This window comes from Protopterus annectens, chromosome 7.part0, assembly GCF_019279795.1.
Source record: "Protopterus annectens isolate FY-2018-M chromosome 7.part0, PAN1.0, whole genome shotgun sequence".
Classification (NCBI taxonomy): domain Eukaryota; kingdom Metazoa; phylum Chordata; order Ceratodontiformes; family Protopteridae; genus Protopterus; species Protopterus annectens.
Genome location: NC_056739.1, coordinates 1,558,589,579 through 1,558,614,971, shown reverse-complemented (window position 1 = coordinate 1,558,614,971; position 25,393 = coordinate 1,558,589,579). Strand labels below are relative to the sequence as shown.

Here is a 25,393-nt window from a genome sequence, read left to right as displayed (position 1 = left end):
GCTGACTAGGTTCGATACACACACTGATCTACATTCTCCCTTTAAACTTTGTTTGACACTGCAAATACAAGAACAAATACATATTTAAGAGCTAGACATTATTTCAACACTTCAGCAAAACAAAACTGACTTCAAGTCCAAGTCACTGTGTATTTAGGATTTGGTTTGCAAATTCTACCCAATTTACTTACATAGAAATTCTGACCGAGTTTAGCAACAGGGACTGTCTCTGGGGATTCATTCAATATTGGAACATCCAGGTTTACAAAAAAGTTGCTTGAAGTACACTGTCCTTTTGAATTCATATAGTTGACAAGTCACTCTGGGAATTAAAGTCATAAGTCATCAGCACAGGCAATCTGCTGTGTCACTGGTTCGGAGACAGGTCTACGATTCCTTCTGATTGTATGATGTAAAATCTCCGTTCCTCACAAATGTTCTTCATGAGTCCCACACGGTCATATGCTTTGGATGTTTGCATTCTCACAACTTCTCCTTGTAGTAATGGTGTAAGGGATTTACTGGTCTTATCATAGTACAACTTTTGTGATGGACATTTTCTCAAAAGTTGAGCCTTGACCACTCTGTTGTTCTTTGCATTTGGTACCAACAATTATTTTCTGATTGGAAGAGATGTTTGTGCCTGTCTGGACATCAATCTCTGAACAGGTGAACCAAGAAAGTTGTCTCGAGGAATATTTCTGAGGCTGAGTACATTAAGGAAAACATCGGTACCACCTCTCTTGGATTTCTCCAACAAGTGCTTTGCACTCTGAACTGCACGTTCAGCTAAACCACTGGCTTGTGGATACTCAGGACTACTGGTAACATGAACAAAGTCACAAGACTCAGAAAATTTCTTAAACTGCTGACTTGAAAACTGTGCACCACTGTCAGATGTGACTGTGCAGACTACCATAGACAGAAAAATGTCGCTTCAATTATGTAATGACTGTGCTGGGCATCAAGTTAGGAAGTAGGTCAATTTCAAACCAATTTGAGTAAGAGTCTACTACCACCAGGTAAGTTAACCATTCCACTCGAAAATATCTGTGACAACCGTCGACCGTGGTGAATTCAGGAATCTGGTGTAGCTGAAGGTCTTATTTTTGTTAATGCAGTTTGGTACTGTTGAAAATTGAACATGCTAGAGTTTCCTTCTCTACATCTTTGGACATAGAAGGCCAAAATGCAATGCCTCTTGACCTTTTTTTGGTTAAATCAATACCTGAGAGACCACGATACAAGATTTTTATATAATCCTGTTGTAATGCTTTAGGAATTACCACTTTTGGACCTTTCATGATGAGCCCATCTTCCATCATGATGAACTCGTCTATGTAAGGAAAATACTGCTGAATGTCAAGTGGTAAACCGGTTTGTCATGCTGGCCACCCTTGACTTATGTTTTTTAGCTTATGGAGAACTGGGTCTGAAGCTGTGTAATTTCTGACTTCCATGACTTCAAAGTCTGCTGTTTCATGCTCATGTTGTTCTGTAATTTGTCTAAGTGTGCATGACAAAGCATCAGCAAGGTACAAGTGTTTGCCCTTTTTGTAAACAATATTGAAATTGTACTTTTGCAATTTTAACATCATGTGTTGCAATCGGGCTGGGGCTGTATGCATTAGCTTTTTCAAAACTGTCATTAGTAGTTGGTGATCAGTCACTATTTCGATAAATCTTCCATCAGTATAATCACTGAACTTCGAACATGCGAACAGTACAGCCAAACGTTCTTTATTTGTGCATACTGCATCTCTGTTTGAGTTAAAGTTCTTGATATATAGGCTACTGGTATTCCTCCTTTAAGACATGCGCACCAAGGCCGTACTTTGAAAAGTACAGTTTTGTACCTACCATAATCCACATGCCACACTAGAAACAACTTTTGGCATAAAGTGCTATCACATATCCAAATGCCTGAAGAAACACGCCCTCCCTTTGAGCCAGAATCTCATAAAGGTAATCTAAAATCAAATCTTGCTCATTTATGATCCCTCAACCAGGCAGAAGTCCCCTGCAAAAGGAGCCACCAGTGGCAGCCACCCTCGAGAGAGCCACACAAGCAAACCAACACATTGCAATAATGCTTACCCACCTGTTCAGAAACTAAATCCTGCAACTCTTTACACTTCCCTCAATACCCGCCAAAGCATCTACCTTAGACTTTAATTGTGAAACATAACAAGAAAGAGTTGCAGGTTTGAGAACATCATAATATCTCAATGTGGGTGCACTGGCAATTTTCTGCTTCAAAATATTAAATGCGCTTTGATGTTGTTCAACCAGGACCAGTGTAAATTTTTGCATGTCAACTCGGGTAACGGTGTAGAAAGCGGACTCAAGTCTGAGATGAACTTTCCTAAATAGTTGACCATACCTTGAAAACAAAGATGTGACATTCTCTGGAACTAGCATTTCAACAATTGCTGTTTGCTTAGACGGATCTGGTTGTTAGCCAAAACTGGTAAACAAATGCCCCACATAAGTAACTTCTTTCAGTCTGAATTTACATTTCTCAGGATTCAGTTTGAGATTTACTTCACGTGCATGGTCTAGAACTTTCTTGAGATTTCTATCATGTTCGTCTTCACCACTGCTTCCAACAATAATGTCTACTATAAAAGCATATGGATAACCAGAAAAAAATTGTTCCATAGCATGTTGAAAGACTTCACCAGCAGAATTGATTCCAAATGGCATTCTCAAAAATTTGTATCTACCAAATGGTGTGCGGAATGTAGTAACAATGAAGATGTGCAATCCAGCGGAATTTGCCAAAAGGAGTTTTTTGCATCTAAGACCGAAAAAACAGTGGCATCTGGCATGACAGAGTCTACCTCTTCTACTGTACACATTGCATGATGAGGATGCTTAAGTGCTTTGTTTAAGTCTCTTGGATCAATACATACTTGAACATCATCTGAGCTTTTCTTATGAGCAATAACCATTGAGGACACCCATCCAGTTGGTTCTTCTACTGGACTAAGGACACCTGCTTTTACTTTATTTATTTTATTTATTTATTTTGCATTTGTTTACCAGGAAAGTTCAACTGGGTGGAGGCCCAGGGAGAAAAGCTCTACATAGTAAAAATTACATACCAAGCATTAGATACAAAAGCTCTACATAGTAACATACATGAAAAACATACCATATTTGGTGTTTTTTTTTATACAATGAAAAGAGTCATACCATAGGTAAAAAATTTAAGTCATTATACAAAGATAGTAAGATAAATATAAAATAGCTACTTTACTCTGAATTGCTACTTCATGGTTTAACTTCATAGAATGTGTGACTGGAAGTTTACCAAGCTCATCCTTGAAAATATCAGCATATTCACTAAATATATTCTGTGTAAAACAATCGTTGTTATTAATACTTATATAATGAACCTCTTTATTAAATGAAATCAGTCCCATTCTCAGACTGTCTTTCAGGCCTAGCAGTGAATGCACGTATCTTTTGATTAAGCAAAACTGCAAGTCATAGCTGTTTCCGGCAGAATGGCATGAAAGGACTACTGCACCATCAGTCTACATCTCTTCACCACCATAAGCAACTAGTTTTGCATTATATTTGCTGAATCAAGTCTCTCACCAGCTTTCATTCTAGCAAACATTTGTGCTGACATAACATTGCACTTAGAACCAGTGTCTACTTTATGATCTACAGGTTTCCCATTAATGTCTACAATACAAAATGCTTCACTCTTTGCTGACAACTGACAGTCTACTGTATTAATTGCTTCATCGACAACAGACTGATGATGACTGATGTTTGCTACAGTCTCTATCTGATCTACTTGCTTTTTACGGATACTCTCTTTTAATACAAGTCTACAGCAATTTAGACTTGCAAAACCTTTGAAATGATTCCACTTTTTACATTTGCGACATTGCTGACCAAAAGTTAACACTTATCTTGTTTAGGTTCATGACTGCCTCCACAATTGCGACAGTTAACAATGAGGTTAAGTATGGCACCACCTCTCATTTTATACTTTATTTTCATCTTAACTTTCTGCTGCATACCATCAATATTCACACTAGCAGATACTGCAAACATGCTTTTCTCATTCGTAAGCACATCTGTATGCTTTTCTGTAATCTCATGTATTTGGCTAATCTCAATGGCTTTGCTCAATGTTAATGCACGATCTCGAAGCAAAATCTTTCTCACTGCATCATTAACACCACATACAAGAAATAAGCTAATCTCTTAAATCACCAAATCTAAATGTTTTTGCTTTACTTCTAAAGTTGGTAATATATGCTGCAATAGTTTCACCAGGCTTTTAATTTCTTGTGTAAAATTTGTGCCTTTCCATTTAATATTAATTTGAGGGTTACACATTTCTCTAAATTTACATTTTAAGCACTCAGGGTCTTCCTGCATTGGGTCTATCAATTCACTGAATTGCTTATTGTCGAACCTATATTCAAACAACTATTATCGAACATGAAAATCGACGAACAGATTTTCCAGTGAAAGCTGTTGCAGGGCAAACCAACTGTAGGCCACCCTAGCAACCGACAAGCAAATAACAGAACGTAACACCTATCCAAGTGGGGGGCTGCGCACCCCACACCCCCTAACTAAATATACCAACTCCAAGATCTCACTACAGTGGGGAAAAGGGCAAATTCCAGATAGTGGCCAGCTGTTGCCTTGCCCTGGGAAAAAGTTCGCTAAAAACTCCGATGATACGTAGCTTCGCTAAACAGGTGTTCGACGAAGAGCTGTTCTCCACTTTGTGATTCGACAAAATGTCATAGACCCCCCCCCCCCCATGTTTCAGCCTGTATCAAAATATGGGAGATCCCCCTTGCATTCAAAACAGGTACATACACAAATAAATGTTCTCGCTCAATAGCCTCAGAGCTAGTTAAATTGAGAAATATAAATGTGTTAGTATGTGCATCTTTATCAGAAAATGTAGCTTGTATGAAAATATCATATTCTTGTTCAAACACTCACCAAGTCTCAGCAATATTATTTTCAAACACCAGCAGTTCAGGTCAGCTAAATCCCTTTGCCATAACAACAAAGCAATTTTAAACATTAAGTATAGACCCTATACTTGTAATTATACTTAAATGCACAACAATCTCTCCAAAAATGCTTTATTTTAACAGTGGAATTATCTCAAACACTCCAGACACTTTAAAAAATCTTAAGAGTTACCATGAAAAAAAAATCACACACACTGAAAAAAATTCAGACATATTAGCTTTTTCAAACATTTTAAACACTTCAGAGATTATTTCAAACCTTTAATCATTATGTCACTATTTCGGACATTTCGAATAACTCTGAAATTATTTTGAACACTTTGAAAGCTATACCACATGTTTGGCGACTGAAAATCATTTAAAACAAATTTAAGTACCTTCAAATAACTGCTGGCCTTATTGCCAGTTCACTCCACTTCTAACTGTGTGCCTCATGGTTTGCAAGCTGCTTCAACTATGGATCCCATTCTGACACCATGTCACACGTTTCGTATATTAAAATGAGACACTGGGGTACAAATGCGTTCAAGTCGTTTACAATACAAACACATCAGAAGCAGTAACTTGTACATGTACTTCAAATTTCATATGCTGACTGATTGACTCGTTACTTCTAAACACACTCACATGTGCAACTCCATTCAAGCTTACATTCACACTGGATGACTACACAAAATGGCACTGATCTCGCACATGCTTGGTAACTTATAGGTTCATAGGTTCATAGGTTCATACTAGGCTATCTGCCCTAGGGCATTTATAAGCCTAGCCAGAATGTGTTTGGCTTTCGCCACCCATTTTAAATTTATTTTGCTATGCCCTTTTTCGAGGTTAGTATACTGTGCCTCTATCTAACAGTGACACAGAAGTGATACCTGGGGTAAACCTACGATCTCCCATCCACTCATCAAGATTCCTCTTGAAGAGAGTCAATGAGGGACTCTGCCTAACCTGGACTGGGATTTTATTCCAGAGTGAAGGGAGCCTCTGAGTTATGAATCTGTCCCTCCAGCATGTCCTATTTATTTCAGTGCTGAGGTTCAAGTCTCTCGAGCGTAGCTCGATGGGATTTGGATTTTCTGAGGTGCAGCATGTCCATTAATTCCGGGTTGGACATGGCTTTATACGTCAGGCACAGATCGCCTCTGAACAGGCGGTATGCCACTGAGTAGAGCTGGAGTTTCTTTAACCGGGCAGCATATGGCATCTGTTTGAGCCCTTTGATCCTCTTGGTGAGGTACTTTTGGGGTCTTTCCAGTTGCTGCAGGTGTCTGGTAAGGTACATCCCAAAAGGGGCATTGTACTCAATTATGGGCCTGATGAGGGATGAGTAAAGAGGCACGATGACCTCCCCTGATCTAGATGTGAATCCCTTCATGATTAGGTGGGCTATATAAAATGTTTTTCTAACCACTTTGGCCACGTGGTTGTCAAATGAGAGATTGCTATCAACTTGGGTCCCCAGGTCCCTAATTACTTCTTCTGTACTTAATGGATTTCCACCTATGTGGTAATTTGTGGACACTTTGTTTTTGCCAAAGGGATGACTATACACTTTTGGCATTTAGCTTGAGGCCATGGCTCTGGCACCAGTTGTCTGTTTCTATGAGGCCCTTTTGGAGGATGCTTGTGTCAGCTGGAGAGTCGATTATGGCACCCAGTTTGCAGTCATCTGCGAACTTGGTCAGCCACAGTCCTTCCGTGTTGGCCTGTACCTCCGAGAAATATATACCGAACAAGAGAGGTCCCAGGACTGAGCCTTGTGGGACACCACTTGTAACTGGTTTGGAGTCTGACATGGCTCCAGCAATTCTAACCATGTGGGTTCTGTCCTTGAGCCAGTTTGCAATCCATCTAGTGACATAGGGGTTTATATTTAAGCTGGTGAGCTTATCTATAATGCCCGAGTGGGGTATTGTATCAAGGCTTTTGAGGTCCAGGTAGGCTGTGTGGACCACCTTCCCTCGTCAATGGCCTTGGTGACTGTTTCAAAGAAATCAACCAGGTTTAAGAGGCAGGATCTGCCCTTAACAAAGCCGAACTGGGTAGGATCCAGTGTTTGTAGGTCCCCAATATCTTTATTTATGAGGTCCATGATGATCCTTTCCATAGCTTTGCAGACCAAGCTAGTCAGGCTTATGGGGCAATAGTTTCCAGGATCTGTTGAGGCACCACCTTTATGGAGAGGGACCACTGTTGCTGTACGCCACTCTTTGGGCACATATCCTGTAGTAAGGCTGAGATTGAACAGTAGTTTTATGTTTGGGTTTAGCTCTTCTTTGAGTTCATGTAGGACGCAGCCCGGGACACCATCTGGTCCCATTGATGCTGTGTTTTTTGCTTTGGAGAGGGCGGCTCTTACCTGAGCATCTGAGATGTCAGGGGCAGCACTCTGCTGGGATAGATATTTGCCCTTTGTTGGGGAGGGGGAGAAGTTTGTGCTGAACCTGTCAGCTAGGATGTTGGCAATGTCTGTGGGTTTGGTGTATTTTTGTCATTTTGGACTAATTCTGAGCATATCTGGGACTTACCACCCAGGTTCCTAACATAACTAAAGAAAGCCTTGTGATTATCCTTAGTGTCCTGTGCAATTTTTCTCTCAAGCTGGCCTTAGACAATTTTATGTGTGCCCGTAGTTTTTGCTAATACTGATCAGTGATGCCTTCCCTTTTGGGATTTTGCTTTATCATTTAGTAGCTTCCTCCTACTATTGTATGGTCTGTCTATGGCTGGGGTGCAGCAGACAGGACGGCTGCCTTTGGAGGATTGGGTCTTGATTTTATTTGGGATCGCATGATCCATGCATTCCTGAAGGTGTTCATAGAATGCGTTTATAAAGGATTCTGTGGTCTGGGCGTATTTTCCACAGGCCCGGGGCTTTGAAGGATTCCACCTCAGTTTTGAGGAGTGTAAAATTTGCTTTAGAGAAGTTTTTCACTGTGGTTTTCTGGGTAGGGAGTGGGGTCGGGATGTGAATATCTAGTGAGATTAGTTTATGGTCTGATCTTACCAGTGAGGGATACACTTCTGGTCTGGAGCATAGAGTCCCCATGTTGATGATGATCAGGTCCAGTATGTTTTCCCTCTTGTGGGAGTGGTAACAAGTTGTTCCATAGCATTTGAGTTTATAAATTCTAGGAACCTTTGGGCTAGGGTGTTGGAGCTAGAGTAATGCTCCCAGTCTATGTTTGAGTAGTTGAAGTCGCCCAATATAATGGTGTTTGGAGAGACCTTCATATTTTCCAGTGTTCTCAGGAAGGCTGAGTGGGGTTCCTGGGTTTGGGAGGGTGGTCTGTAGCAGGCTATAAACTGGAAGGCAGTTTTACCCACTGTTAGTTGCACATGGATAGTCTCTGATGCTTCGTGCTTTGCCACCAACCTGGAGGTGTGGGTATCTTTGATGAATATCGATACTCCCCTCCTTTTGTGGTTCGGTCCAAGTTTTGGGGCGAAAAGCATGGTATGAGGTATAACCTGGTAGTGCTGGGGTGCTCTCGGGAGCCCTGAACCAGGTTTCTGTTACTGCACAGATATCGATGTTCTCCATGCTAAGGAGAGTTTCGAGTGCATGCATCTTGAGGTTTAGACTTCTGGCGTTGAGTAGCATTACTCTTAGTTTCTTATCCCTTGTGATACCTATGGAGGTAGGTTTGTCTTTTGAGCCTTGCCTAAAAAGGCACTATGGGGTAGCAAGAGCCTTTGCCAATATCCGAAAGCCCAGGGGTGACAGGTGCAAGCCGTCCCTAGCGAAGCATCGTGGCTTGTCGAGCATATCATCCCAAGCTGACAGGCATTGATCCCCTTTGAATGACACCAGTACTTAAGCCAATTGTTGAAATTGATCATCTTGTCTTCATATTGTGGCATCATTCTTGGTGAGGGTAAGATGCTACTCAAGGTCAGGGTCATACCGCCTGGGCTACATGCTCAGAGAGCTCCTTTATGTCTCTTTTCATGTAGTCCAGGGAGGTACGTCTCAGGTCATTCACACCAGCATGGACAATGACTGAGTCATATTTGTACTTGCCTTGGTGTGACCTGAGTGCTTGTGTTATGTGGCGGATCCTAGCACCCGACAGGCTGCTCACCGTGACCCTCTCCTTGTTCAGCCTGGTGAGTGGGACGTCAGTGTGCCTGACGATAGAGTCACCTATTACAAGTGTATCAGGTGTGTTGTTTAGTCTTAAGGGCTGTGACTGTTTGGCACACTGGCTTTGTGAGATATGTGTTGCACGTGTTTTGTTTTGGGGTAGCGGCTGCATGGGTGTCTGCTTTGGAGGTCTCTGCTGCTTGCAGATCTTTATTTAGAGCCTCAGTATGTTTTTGTGTGATTATGTGTTTGGTTTGCTGTCGTGGTAGGTCTATGTGAGACTGGAATTGTAGTGAGTGTGGTTTCCTTCTCCTCCTGACTGGTTATGCCAGTACTGAGTTGAGAGAGCTTAGCCTCCAGTTTGGCTATATGGTTGCATCTCTCACATGTGTTGGAATTTGTTGAGAGGAGGAGAGGGTTGTCTGTGTACATGAGGCAGTTGTAACATTGCCTCAAGATTCCCAGATTCACCAGCTGGACCGGAGAGGAGATTGACAACTGACCTTTGGACATGCTAGAATAATATTGGGAATTCCTTAATAATTGAAAACCAGGGCCAGTGGGGAGTGAGGGTGTAGTGCTTTTAATTTTTAGTGCTGACTTATATAATTGCTTTAGTGAGCAAGTGCCAGGTAACTTAAGTGCAATGTGTTACAGGTAACAAATGCAAAAACGACAAACAGTAACTTTCTTTCAAGTGAAACAAGGAAATAAGTACAGTAAGCAATGCAGATATCACTAGTGATCCACAGAAGCTGAGAAGCCGCGTATTAGGTGGAAATAGCGTCCAGGGAAATAACAAGCAAACAAACAACAAGCATATAAACAAAGCTAGATTCAGCAGGCCTGGATCTAGTCTATGCTACAGCAAACAAGGTGTACCAATTTCAGTAAGATACAGTTCAAATATTCAGGCACTATCAACCTTTAACCAGAAATTCCCAGCTCAGAAGGGCAGAGTCCAGCCTCTTCTCCCACAAGAGTGCAGACCACAAACCTTCTTAATGTAAAATAACTGGCCTGAAGCCCAAGTGCTTAAACCAGAACTAATACACTTTAAGAATAACAGACACTGGGCTCTCAATCAGCAGTTCCCAACTTAGAAGGATGAAAGCTACCTGTCCTGCCACCACAGTGCATGCCACAAACCTTCCTAATGTAAAACAACTGGTCTGAAGCCCAAGTGCTTAATCCAAAAGACTTAGAATGACAGCTAAACTTTAATCAAGTTACTACCAAGCAGTAATAAATACAATTGAATACTTTAGAGGATGCCTGGATTAGTGCTCAAGTTACACAAACAAAGCTAGATCCAACAGGCCTGAATCCAGTCTATGCCACAGCAAACAAGGCGCACTAACTTCAGTAAGAAGCAGTTCAGATATGCATGCACTATAAGCCTTCAATCAGAAATTCCCAGCTCAGAAGGGCAGAGTCCAGCTTCTCCTCCCACAAGAGTGCAGACCACGAACCCTCTTAATGTAAAATAACTGGCCTGAAAGCCCAAGTGCTTAAACCAGAATTAATACACTTTTAGAATAACAGACACTGAGCCCTCAATCAGCAGTTCCCAACCTAGAAGGATGTAAGCTACCTGTTCTGCCACTACAGTGCAGACCACAAACCCTCTCAGTGCAAAACAACTGGTCCAAAGCCCAAGTGTTTAAACCAGAAGGCTTAGAATGAGCTACACCAAGCAGTAATAAATACAACTGAGTACTTTTAAGATGATGCAAAAGTAAAAAAAAGTAGGTAGAAACACAAGTACAGTAAAAGCAGATGAAAGTTTTTTTTTTTTTTTTTTTCTGAACAAGTGCTGAGATCAAAGAAACAGATTTGAGTGCTGAAACTAGAAAACTGGCTAGTTATAGGGAAAAAACTAAGCTAGAAGGCTTCCCTCCAACACAGAAGGGCTTGGGGGCTCAGAAGCCTACAAATAGTCTATACCACTTAACAGGAAAGGCAGGAAACAAGCTTAATTTTTTTTTTTTTTTCTGTTTCCCAGATGCTCTCTTTGTACACAGTAGGAGTGCCTGAAATCAGAATATGATCTCACTGCACTCAGTTGAGTGAGCAAATGAGATGGGCCCAGAAGGAGTATCCAAACACAAATTTACAAGAGGGGCGGGCAGCTGCAAGGCCACTAAGATTAACACCAAAACAAAAACAGGGAGGGTGGGTGGCACTAACTGAAGAGCAGAGTGAAAACTTCCAGTTCAGCTAATATTCCTTCCACACAGTTAAAATCAATTTAAATACTGTATTTTTTGAAAAAAAAAAGCAGATAAAGGTACTTAAATTCTCTTATACGTCCAGTTGAATATAGCAAGTTCTTAGCCGGCCAAAGCTGAGGTTTTTAAGCAGAAAATATTTCACACTGTACCACTTAAATAGGCAAGGACAGGAAATCAAAGAATGTGACTACCCCCACACCTGTAATTACTAGCAAATAACAAAATTCAGCAAACACTGACTAACTTCCAGTTCAGCTAATATTTCTTCCACACTGAAGAGCAGAGTGAAAACTTCCAGTTCAGCTAATATTCCTTCCACACAGTTACAATCAATTTAAATACTGTATTTTTTTGAAAAAAAAGCAGATAAAGGTACTTAAATTCTCTTATACGTCCAGTTGAATATAGCAAGTTCTTAGCCTGCCAAAGCTGAGGTTTTAAGCAGAAAATATTTCACACTGTACCACTTAAATAGGCAAGGACAGGAAATCAAAGAATGTGACTACCCCCACACCTGTAATTACTAGCAAATAACAAAATTCAGCAAACACTGACTAACTTCCAGTTCAGCTAATATTCCTTCCACACTGAAGAGCAGAGTGAAAACTTCCAGTTCAGCTAATATTCCTTCCACACAGTTACAATCAATTTAAATACTGTATTTTTTGAAAAAAAAGCAGATAAAGGTACTTAAATTCTCGTATACGTCCAGTTGAATATAGCAAGTTCTTAGCCGGCCAAAGCTGAGGTTTTTAAGCAGAAAATATTTCACACTGTACAACTTAAATAGGCAAGGACAGGAAATCAAAGAATGTGACTACCCCCACACCTGTAATTACTAGCAAATAACAAAATTCAGCAAACACTGACTAACTTCCAGTTCAGCTAATATTCCTTCCACACTGAAGAGCAGAGTGAAAACTTCCAGTTCAGCTAATTTTCCTTCCACACAGTTACAATCAATTTAAATACTGTATTTTTTTGAAAAAAAAAGCAGATAAAGGTACTTAAATTCTCTTATACGTCCAGTTGAATATAGCAAGTTCTTAGCCAGCCAAAGCTGAGGTTTTTAAGCAGAAAATATTTCACACTGTACCACTTAAATAGGCAAGGACAGGAAATCAAAGAATGTGACTACCCCCACACCTGGAATTACTAGCAAATAACAAAATTCAGCAAACACTGACTAACTTCCAGTTCAGCTAATATTCCTTCCACACTGAAGAGCAGAGTGAAAACTTCCAGTTCAGCTAATATTCCTTCCACACAGTTACAATCAATTTAAATACTGTATTTTTTTGAAAAAAAAAGCAGATAAAGGTACTTAAATTCTCTTATACGTCCAGTTGAATATAGCAAGTTCTTAGCCAGCCAAAGCTGAGGTTTTTATGCACATGCCACCTAGCTACAGTGACAGACTACGTTCAATATATACACACTGATCTACAACATGGATACCAGGAAATTCACCTCTCAATTTTTGCATAGCTTTGCTCATGAGATGAACTTCATAACATCCATGTCTCGATACATAACAAGTTGGTTATAGAAACCCAATCTTAATCCTCATATTGTGACACTACCCTAATTCACATTTCCAGAATTTCAGAACTCCTATGACGAAGTAAACCCAAGAGTGATTCAAAAGACAACAAGTTCATTTTAAGTGCAAACCCATCATCCAGAAAGACCACAGTATTAAAGAAGGGCATTAATTATATGCAACATATTGCACTGCAAATAATTACAGGAAGTATTTCTTACACACTGAAAAAATGGCTTGCTCAAAAAAAAAAAAAAAAAAACACCTTCTACTGCAGCTGCTGTTTATACAGGATTCACAAAATGTATATAGAACATACGTACAGGGAAGATAAAATTATTCCAGAATCACTTTGTTACATTTATAAATCTAACCATCCATTTTATATACCCATTTTCAATAGGTTCAGGGTTGAAATGAGTAAAATCCATACCTGCAGCAGGTGCAAAACAGAAACAAGTCCTGTCTGGCACAATGCGCGCGCACACACACACACACACACACACACACACACACACACACACACACACACACACACACACACAAGTATATATCCACACTTGCATGTACCCATAGAGACAATGTGGTATCACCAAACAACCTGTAAGAAATTCTTTACAATGTTGTAGGAACCAGAGCTGTACGCAGAACCCTTCATGAAAATGCGATAATTCAGACTCCACACAGAAGTCACTTCTACAGGTAACGGAAACCAATGGCCCATGCATTTTAAGTGTTTTATTTTATCCTTGCCAAAATGTATGATAACTTGGTCTACAACTACAGCTAACTAAAGATGATGTATCATAATATATGGTCTAATTAAAATATTCATTCCTCTATATTGCGAGCTCCAATCTTTTTACAAATTCCACAGAGTAGAAAAGTACAGTTGTGTACACTTACCATAAATGTAGATGTTCGAGTGTATTCACTGTTGCAGTCATTACATTTGGGTAATCTGCTTGCAGGTTGCTTTGGGTCCTGCGTCAGTTTCTGTCCCTTCTTCCATGATGTCAGGTCATCAGGGGTATAAAACATGCAGCCGATGCCATTACATCAGTTGTTCTTGCCCCAGATGTCAGGTGCCCCCCTAATGGGAAGCAATTAAACATAAAAACACAAATTTATACCTCTAACAAAAAAGCAAATACACCAAAAAGGCTTTTAAGCATAGTAAAGGTATAGCCAAAAGAAGTTGGGGGGCTGGAGGGAGGGTAACCAGGACTGCAACAGTGAATACACTCGAACATCTACATTTATGGTAAGTGTGTACAACTGTACTATGTTCTTCATGTTTCACTGTTGCAGTCATTACATTTGGGTATATTCCCAAAGATATGGTTGGGAGGAGGAGTTTAGATAGCATTAGGGCCAGCTATAAGGCCCTGCAAGACTGCAGTGGCAAAGCCAGCTCTGGATTTAGAGAAAATTGGCAAATGATAATGCTTGGTGAAAGTATGTACAGAACTCCAGGTAGCAGCTTCTAGGATGTCCCTGGTAGGGATGCCTCTGAGAAAGACTGTAGAAGTAGATGCAGCCCTGGTCGAGTGAGGTCTGATCCCCTGGGGGATAGGTTTTCCATGGTGCTTATAGCAGAAATTAATGCAATGGCTTATCCATTTAGAAATGGTTTGCTTTGAAATAGCCTTCCCCTCTGCCCCTGCAGCAAATGCTACCAGCAGTCGTTCCGATTTCCTTTGAGGTTTAGTCCTGTCCAAGTAGAATCTAAGTTGTCTGTGCACATCTAAGGAATGCAGTATCCATTCCCCTTTGTTTTTGTGGATTGGGAAAGAAGGCTGGCAAATGAATGGACTGATTAAGAGCCACACTGGATGCCACCTTGGGCATGAAGGATGGATTGGTTCTGAGTGACACCAAGATGATGAAAGGCTCCACTGCCATAAGGGCCTTTAATTCAGATACCCTTCTAGCTGAAGTGATTGCTAAAAGGAAAGCTGTTTTCCAAGAAAGAAATTTTAAGTCTGCAGTAGCAGCTGGCTCAAAATGGGGTAGAGTGAGTTTCTCCAAGACAAGTTTAAGGTCCCAGGCTAGGGTTGGAGCTCTCCTGCGTGGTCTCAAATTTGTGGCCCCTCTGAGGAACTGCTTGAGCAGTGGAAGAGAGAAATGGGGAGGTTCTGTGTTATAATGAGCTGAAATGGCTGAGGTGTGGATTTTAAATGGAAGAAAAAGACAGGCCCTTGTGAAGCATCTCAGTTAAGTATTGTAAAATCTGAGGTAAATTGGGTGCTGCTGTGCTCATCCCTTGAGAATGGTTCCAGGCACAGAATCCTTTCCATTTTTCAGCATAAGATTTTTTAGTACTAGGTATCCTTGCCTCTAAGATGACATCCATCACAGGTTTGCTCAGGGATGGTAAAGGACAGATTAAGTAATTAGCCAGGCTGCAAGGTTCAGAGTTGGAAGCTGAGGGTGTAGAATCTGGTTCTCCTGCGGAGACAGCAGGGAAGGAGTCTGAGGCAGGTGCCATAACAGTGATACACTGCGCAAGAGGGGGTACCACTGTTGTCGCGGCCAGTCTGGAGCAATCAAAATCATCCTTGGTTTGTCCTGTTTGACTTTTATTAGTACTTTGGAGAGCAGAGGCAGCAGGAGGAAGGCATAGACTGATAGGTTTTTCCAGATGAAGGACAGAGCATCCACTTTCCAGGCTTGTTTGTGGGAAGTCCTTGTGCAAAATTTGTCCAATTGGTAGTTCTGGGGAGAGGCAAACAGGTCTATATCTGGGCTCCCCCATTTGCCTGTCAACACGCTGAAAATCCTTGGTTCCAGTTTCCACTCGTGTGGGTCCATGAAGTTTCTGCTTAGTCCGTCTGCCAGTGTATTTAATTTTCCTGGCAGGAATTGAGCTTGTAGGTGCACTTGGTAGCTCAAGGCTGTGTTCCATAATGCCATGTCTAGTCTGCAGAGGGGGTAAGAATGTGTACCCCCCCTGTTTGTTTATGTACCACATAACAGTGGTGTTGTCCGTCATTACCATTAGTTGTCCTGGAAGATTGTAGCCCTTGAAAGCTGTCTGAGCATTCTGTACAGCTAATATTTATTTTTGATTGATATGCAGGTGCATTTGACTTGGGTTCCATTTGCCCTGAATGCACTTCCCTGCCAGGTGAGCCCCCCATATATAGTCTGATGCATCTGTTAGGGTTTGGGTGGCAGGGGCTGGTGTGAAAGGTAGTCCCTTGTTTTGGTGGAAGGCCTCTGCCCACCAAAGGAACTCTTGACATAGGCAAGGTATGATAGGAGTCATTGTTTCCAGGCTTTGAGAATGCTGACACCATAGGCTTTTTAGATACCACTGTAGTTTCCTCATATGCAGTCTTGCATATGGAATTAGAAGAATGCAGGAGGCCATGAGCCCCAAGGCTTGTAGTATTTGTCTTGCAGATAGCAGGGTTTTTGTGGCCACTAGTTTGAAGTAGGTTGTCAAATGAATTTGCTTTTCTGGCGTGAGGTAAGCCATCTGGGAAGTTGTATTCAAGCTTGCTCCCAAGAATGCAATTTGTTGACAGGGTACCAGTTGTGATTTCTTTTCGTTTATGGTGTACCCCAGACAAGTTAGAACCCTTTTTACAAAGGCCAGATGATTCAAAAGTATGTCCTGGCTTTCTGCCTGTATTAGACAATCGTCCAGGTATGGGTATATTTGAATACTTCTTTGCCTGCAAAATGCAATAACTGGAGCTAGGCACTTTGTGAATACCCTGGGCGCAGTAAATAAGCCAAAGGGCAGTGCAGAGAACTGATAGTGCGTGTAGCCTGCTTTGAAGCGTAAGTATCTTCTGCAAGATTCCCTGATTGGGATGTGCAGGTATGCTTCTTTTAAATCTAGTGTTGCCAACCAGGCATCCTTGCCTAGCATAGGAAGTAACTGGTGATGAGTCAGCATCTTGAATTTTGGAATCTTCAAGAAGGTGTTTAGAATAGAGAGGTCCAGGAGAGGACGCCATGAATTGTCTTTTCTGGGTACCAGGAAAAGTCTCGAGTAGAAACATTGTCCCTTTTCTTATTCTGGTACAATTTGAATAGCCCCCATGCTTAGGAGAGAGTTTTTGGGCCTCTGCCCACTGACCTGGGAGTAGGTCTGGCCACCCACTTGGTGGTGGCAACGTGTGGAAGTGAAATCTGTATCGCTGGGATACTATATTTAAAACCCATTTGTCCTGGGTTATGAGTTCCCAGTTCTTTGCATGAAGAGCAATCTTTCCCCCCAAGGGGGCAGTCAGATGTTAAGTGCTTGGAAATTCTAAAAGGAAATCACTGAGATAGTTTACCATAGGGGATAGTCTTATTATTCCTAGACTTGGAAGTGGAGGCCCCCCACTGCTTAGTTCTGTGAGTCCCCTGGGACTGAAATCTGGGGTTTTTGCTGTGTTTGGGTTTGGCCTGAGAAGACCTGGAAGGGGCTGGAAAGGACCAATTCTTAGAGGGCCAGTGCCTACTAAATCTAGGAAGCTGAACTTGTAAAAAATCTTTAACAGTTTGCATAGATTTAGCTTTATCTTCCATCTTTTTAAGAACTTCCTCAGCCTTGTTGCCAAACAGGCAGTCCAGATTTAAAGGAGCATCCAACAATTTAGCTTCAACATGATCAGGCAAAGATTGCTCCTTAAGCCAAGCTTGCTTTCTGAGCACAGACCCAGTAACAGCAGACCTGCAAGAGGCCTCTAATGAATAAAAACCACATTGCAAAGTATGTTTTCCAACTTGTTCGGCAGAATGCATTAAGTCCTGTAATTCATTATTTTCCAATCAGGAATCAACATCATTTTCTATTTAAGCAGTCCAATAACATGTTGCTGATATTTTAACATATGAAACTGGCAGTTTAAAGCCCTAATGGCCAAGGTTGCAGAAGTGTAAACCTTCTTACCCCATCTATCCAGCGCCCTGGAGTCTCTATCAGAAGGGGTAGGATTTTTAGCAGTAGAAGCCTTAATGCCCTTGGGTCCCTGTGAAATAGTCTCTGGATCTGCAATAGGATTTTTGAAAAGGAACTTGTGGGACTCTGGGACCCTGTAGTATCTGTCAGGTTTACTGGGAGCAGGAGGGAGGGACTCGGGGACCAAACTGGACTCCGAGAAAGCATCATCAACAATGTCTAGTACAGGAGGAATAGCCAAAGGCCTATGCTGAGGTAGGAGAAGGAAATCCCTAAGCCTCTTTTTTTGAATCAGAAAATTCCTGGCTTTCCAAGTGGAAATGCTCCCTTAGAGTATGTAAGGTTTCCCCAAAAGAAAAATCCTCAGGAGGGGAAGCAGAGATAATAGAGTCCTCTGCATCAGAATCCTCATAAGTAGGTAAGGACAAATCCAGGTCATCAGAAGAGTCAGAAAATCAGAAGAGTCAGAAAAACAGAATCCTGATCAGAAGATTCATAATCAAGCTCAGTCCTAGACCTTAGAAGAGGGGGTTGGCTACCCCTGATTAGAGTTATTAGATCTTCAGCCATTCTTATCATTTGTTTTTTAGGCATAGAGGCCTGAGCATGCGGCCTGGCCATTGCTTTTTTAGACATGGATTGAGATTTAGGTCTAAGGAATGAAGGAGACGTCGATTTAATATGCAAGTCCATAGGCCTGAATACACCCTCAGAAGCAGGTGCCTGCACAGTGGCTCCGGACCCATCCAAGGTAGAGACATTCACGGGTTCCATAATTGAAGCATCTCGCTGCATACCGGACTCCAAATGGGTCTCAGTAGAGGCCTGCGAATCATCAGGGGCTGCTAAAGCGCCTCACTGAGTACAGACGAACTGGCGAATGGCTTAGGAGAAGCCTCGTCGGCAGTTTTGGACCTCAGCGGCCTGTCTCTGTCTTTATCTTCATGTTTTTTCGGAATCCAGGTAGTCGGATGGCTAACCGACGACATTTCTGGATAATTAAACTGAGAACCGAAATATTTAGAGGCAAAACTATACCAACGACGGATAGTGCGCTGATTAAATAAAGCACAAAACCGACAGCAAGTTCCATCGTGATCAGGGCCCAGGCAAGGAATACAGTACGAATGAAAATCTTTATGAGGTATTTGCTTTCCACAAGTAATGCAATTATTAACTTTTACTGACATCGGTAAGAAGCAAAAAAAAAGTTTCCCCAACGGGGTACTTAGCTTTTAGTTGAAGACTTCGGTTCTGAAACTTGAAAATGAAAATTTCAGGAGTCGGCCGACCGGCACTTGCGAACTGCTTCTACTACCGCACGGCAAGAAAGACTGATGTTATGGCATCGGCTGCATGTTTTATACCCCTGACGACCTGACGTCATGGAAGAAGGGGCAGCAACTGACACAGGACCCAAGACTTTGTTAATCAGGTCGAATGAGGGCAACCTGCAAGCAGATTACCCAAATGTAATGACTGCAACAGTGAAACACGAAGAACATCTTAGATCTCCCTTCAGGAAGAAAGTCATCCCCTCCACCCGCTCTGTAGATAGTTATAGTACATTGACAAAAAGTTATTTTCTTCCTCATAAAAGCTGCTAAAAGATGTATCAATGTGCTCCAAACAATACACAAAAAGTAAATTACCAAAAAGTAAAATAAAGGGATTAGTGATATATAATACAGTGGTGGTGCTGCGGTAGCGTTGTCGCCTCACAGTTAGACGTTGCCCGTTCGATTCTCAGTTAGAGCGCCTTCTGTGTAGAGACATGCATGAATGGGCATTCCTTCGTTGAAGGTTGTGCGTTAGGCCCAGCAAGCCAGTATGTAAAAATCTACTGCCAATCATTAGCGGACCGGAGTTCCGCTGTGGCAACCCCTAACCGGGAAAAGCCGAAAGACACAAACAAATACAGTCTTTGGAAGTACTCCTTTCCAACACTGCAGAAAAGGGCATGAAAACTACAGACTCCAAAGAGAGCTTGGATGTCACTGCTTTACAGTAATAAGTAGTCTCTTAAGATGTGATTTTGACAGAAATTTGAAAGCCACATGGCAAACTGTCGAAATTAATACTTAAGATAGCTATGATTGATGTGACTCACTGCACATCGTTTGAACTAGTCAGTTTTTAACTCAGCAATGTAAAACTCAGTGAGTGGACTTCATCATAAATAAATCACTACGGATATGATTCCATGTATGCAAAAACACTGAGAGTAACTGTATGTGGTCTTTCCCCTTTCCCTTTAGTTCTGTGACCGTACAGCCAGTATATTTAAATAAAGGGGTGGGGTACAGTCTCCCAAATGGGGGCAGAGAGGGACTTACCCCACCAAAACAAACCTTTTTTGTTAAGTTGTGTTCCCAATGAGATAAATTCAGCAAGTTGAGTCATCACTGAATTGGAACTCCATGAAATATACACAAACTGGGTGAAATTAATATTGATGTTTTGCTCCAAGACCATACAAACACCATACTGTCTTTGCAACAGAAAAAATAAGGCAGTGAAAGAGCAATTCTATAACTTACAGGAGAAATTAGCAATATTTACCTCAAAAGATGTCTGACCAAGAAGAAAAGGCTCAAAGAAAAGTTTGTGTGATGGGTGTCAGACAGAATAGACTGCCCATACATGTCAAGCAGAGCACCTCCTTGGCCCTCTTCAAAAGGAACCTTGACGATTGGATGGGAGATAGGAAATTCACCCCGGGGATCACGTCAGTCGCCCTACTAGACAGGGGTCCCGGGAAGTAAATATTGTGAGAAGAAATATCCGGGGAATTGTTTGTCTAGGCTTGTATAGGCCCTAGGGCCGATAGCCTAGTACCAACCTATGAGCTGGCAGACTGGTCTAGTTTTCCAACAATTCTTATCAGCCTAGAAGGAGCCCAGAAAGTCCCTTAGCCTGCACTTGCCACTGGGCTACGTTGAAATATTGTGTTGGTACAGAAAGGATCAGATTGCGACTCAGCTTTGGCTGCTCTGTGACATTTACAAGACCAAACATATGCAAATTCATTAATAATGACTTTTTTGTTCAAACAAGTAGATAACAAGCTCAAATGCCTTGAAAGTCATGTATAAATGTTGCTTAAAAAAAAAAAATAACCTGCTATATCCATCACATCTATAGATGTTAATTACCACAGGCATAAAACTGCTTGTAGATGCATTTAAGTCCGTGGACATGCTTTGTCAGTCTGAGTCTGAAAAGTCAATTAGTTATGTTGTATGATACTCAGGAAAGAGGCAGCAGAACAAATGTTGCAAGAACATACTGGTGAAAGAAGTGCTCTTACCGCATGCATGAACTTACAAAAGCTAAATTTTTGAATGAAAATGAACTGCCATAGCTGTAGTCCTGTAAACCTAAAGGTTTTTTATGCTACTTGGACAAATATATATTGAGTTACTTTGTTTTCTTTCATCAAGAAGATATTGTAACTGAAGGCTTCTGACTTCTTGTATATTATTCAGTCTTCGCTGAGATCCTGCGTTTCATTTCTTCTGATGGAATATATATGGCCTGCAATGTGAAGTAGTTCTGTTGTGCCAGTTCTCAGGCAATCATAACTAGCCTGAAAAAGTATATTACTTTTTCCTCCCTTGTCTGTTTGTAACCAAAACCACCACAGTGATGTCTTATATCAACAGCAGGGGTTCAGGGGTCAACAGCTGATTTAGACTTTTATCAGCTTTTTATTAGGGCCATCATCTCCTTTAGATTTATATGCTTGCTCCTGAAATAAGGACCTTGCATGTCCTGGAAGTAGATGTCTTGAGAGACTGTCCCCCCATGAAGAGCCTAAAACTTATATAGTGACTGACTACACAGGAGGAGGGGAAAAACAGAAGACCTGGATTTAGAAAGACCTGCGAGGCCCACCATAGGAGCTCCTTCCTCAAGAAACTAAGCAATGGCATTTGAAAAGATAAGGGATGAAGATACTTGACCCAAACTGATCTGAGGTACCATTAGATTTTACTCGTGGAGTCTAGCAAATGGGACCATTACAATAAAAGAAGCCATATAACCCAGAATTTAGAGGAATTCTCTTGCTGTGAACATGTTCTGATGGGCCATATTAAAGCAGCGAAGCTGAAAAATTAAACTTTGTCTGGAAGGAGCTAAGCAGTAGGTAGCGAGGTTTCCAGGAGACACCCTAGAAACATTAACTTGCGAGAAGGGTTTAAAGATGGCTTTTCAAGTTTAGTTTGAAATCAGAACTACTGAAAAATTGAATAACGAACTGAACAGCTGCTACGGCGTCTTGGACAGAAGAGCTGAACTGAGGCAATTGTACAAATAAGAGTATGAATGCTATGAAGTCTGCAAAAGGTTGACTAGAGCAAGACATTCCACGAAAACAATCAGACCTATGGAAAGACCAGAAGAGATAAAGATGTAAAATGAAAGTGAAATCCCAAGGCAAACAATCTTAGATACTGCCTGTGCTATTCATGAATTGCAATATGCAGGTATACATCTTTGCAGTCTACAGTTACCAGAAAGACCTTCGGAAAAGAATACGAAAAGGAGTTTGTTTAGTGAGCATTATGAATGCTGGGACAAAAAGAAAGGTATTTAGTTTTGAAAGGTCCAAAACAGGTCTCTATGAGTCTTACTTCCAGGTAACCATAAACATTCTTAAATAAATACCTTCACATGTTTTGGATGTAGGAACTGGTTCTATCACTCCCAGGGACAACAGATCTGACAGGATTTGAGGAATCAGTTGGATATGGTTTTTCAAAGAGGAAAGATCACCAGCTGAAATGGATGGGATAATTACTGGATTCATTAAACATTCTAGATTATTATTACAACCTAGGCATCTAACATTATTGGTTTCCTGAGATGAAGAAGAGGGAAAGATTGTCTGCAGTTGGGAAGAATGGCCAGGGTGGGAATGGTAGGGGAAGAGACATAGGTAATCATGGAGATTTCTTTTGAAAGGAGGGTTCTTGGGATTCATCCTCTTTCCTTTATGAATCACCTTAGTATTTTCTTCTTGTATTTTCATTTGGAAGGCTTTTACTGAGAAGATTTAAAAGACCTTTGAAAAACGGACCAGAGGAGGAAGGGTAACTGAGAAATGAATTTATTAGTAAGTCATATTACATGTGCTTAGGAAGATTTGTGGGTCTATAATACAGTGCAGTATAGTACAATGGAGAGGAAGTGGGAGATTTAGTGGTGATTACATATTGCACTTAAATGAAAAAAATGGTTGTGGAACAGATATCATTATACTTGCATTATTTCCTCTTAGATCTAGAAAATGAAATGAAGAGAAGCCAACTGTCAAAGAGAGAGAATGCATTTAAGGCTAAGAAGAAGCAGAAGAAAAGTGATACTTTAAGGAAAAGGTAAAGGTTTATAGATTATGCAAGAATGGTGGGTACTGGAGTAGCCTTCTATGGAGATACTAGAGATTGGAAAAGTGTAACAATATTTACAGGTAGTTTAGCAGAATTGTACGAGTTAAAAGCATTTATGCCAGTTCAGTTAACAAGGATCAGTCAGAAATTATATTTAAGTTTTGAAAGGTTACCCATGATTTGAGCAATATCAAAGCCAATAATCTGACAAGTAATTCTTAAGATCGGCTTTGAAGATGAAGAGGTTATTAGTTGACCTTAGTCAGAGTGGGAAATGGACTCAAGAAAATTAAGACGTTTGTTTTGTGAGTGTAAATGTCTTGATTGTGTATAATGCTGAATAATTCCTGCCAGGATTGGGCATTTTTTGTGGATGGTGTACTACACTGTAGGACATAATTACCTGAGACAGTAGAAAATTAGGCAATTCAAGCCAGTTTAGTTGAATTAGGGCAATACAGTGGTGTGATGTATAAGGCAGACTTGTTGCAAACCTTGCCACTTTACTATAGCACTGATAAAGTTTAGAAATAAGTGTGGCCTTTATATTTGTCAAGAACAGGCAAACATTTAATAAAGAAAATAAGAAAAGATGCCAGTTTAATTTTTTTGGGGAGCTGTTTGACTCTATTAACTCTCCAGAGTTTCTAGATGTTTTTTTTGGTGGTCTGATGCATCTGCAAGTTGAATTTCAAGTTGTTATCTATAATAACTCTCAATAGTTATGTGTGAGAGGCAATTTCTATTTCATGTGCTACTTAGGGAGGTAACACTGAAGGTAGCCTTGTTCATGTGTGTTTTGGGAAGGAATAAGAGTAGCTTTGTTTTTTTTTTTTGTTTTTTTGATTTAGTAGGAGTTTAGAGTTTTGAAGTCGAACTCAATGTAGGTAAAAACTTGCTGGAATATATATTGAAGATGGGAGACTGCTTTGGCAGAACATATGAGGGTCAAGTCATCGCTACAATGGATTAAGGACATGTTTGCATGCAGTATGGAGATTGCTAATGAAAATGTTAAAAAGAAGAGGGCACAGAATCAATCCTAGGGAGACCCTGATAGAGACTGGTAGGAAATCAGAATGAGAACTTTGACATTTGAGAGGCTTTTTAAACAGATAAGTAGCCACTTAACGATTATAGGGCTGCGAGTAAGAGATGGAGAGAAGTTTGGCATTAGAGACAGTATCAAAGCCGTTTAATAAATTGAGAAATAAGAAGCTAGGTCACCAATGTTTATTGCTTGTTTAATGGCACTGACTAAGCTGAGAAAGGCAGTGATAGTACTGTGTCCTGGAAGAAATCCAAGAAGACTAGTGATAATAAGTTGATCTAATATACTATTACTGTACCTACTGCAGCAACCCCAGATACAGCATCCCCTATATTATCAATAGACTTTATTAGAATGTTTAGTAACTTCTGAGGCAGAGTTTAGCAAGGTGCACGCATGAATCTGGCAAGTGCCTACTCTAAACACCATGTGTCATATCAGCATCCGTCTTTGACATTTGATACAGGGCTAGAAGCAGGAAAAAGCCTTAAAAACTCTATCCCAATCACTAGAAATAATAGTAGGATCTGTCACAGTACTTTTAAAGGAAATGTATGCATGGAAGGCACCCTGTAAAATCTGTCATTTTTACTGTGTGTGTGTGTGTGGGGGGGGTTGAGAAACCAGGGGAAAAAGATGCAAAACCAAAGGCATCCTCTAAGGCACTTAAGATGGGGGCATAGGCAATGGTTTTGGGGAAACCATAATCAGTACCTCATATCCCTTCAGAGATTTTGGCACATCCTTACCCACTCATCTGAAAAATTATTTCACTTATATATACATGTATGCATATAAACATATATTTCTAGCTAACTATATATATATATATATATATATATATATATATATATCTATATATATATATATATATATATATATATACACATACATACATATATATATATATATATATATATATATATATATATATACACACACACACACACACACACACACACACACACACACACACACGCACGCACACACACACACGCACGCACGCACACACACACATATAAACATACACATTCTATGTGAGAATGCTATACATCGACTTTAGTTCAACATTTAACAAAGTTGTCCCTATGCAAGTGATCATTAAGCTAGTACATCTGAGCAATAGCAAACACCTCTGCAACGGGATTCTGGACTTTT

The 25,393-nt window shown here is 40.7% G+C and overlaps 1 protein-coding gene across 5 annotated transcripts in view; it reads right to left on the bottom strand.

The window, feature by feature from the left end:
* Positions 1-25,393, bottom strand: part of HDAC11 (histone deacetylase 11) — a 770,405-nt gene that overhangs the window by 636,919 nt on the left and 108,093 nt on the right. The gene's annotated exons all lie outside the window — the stretch shown is intronic.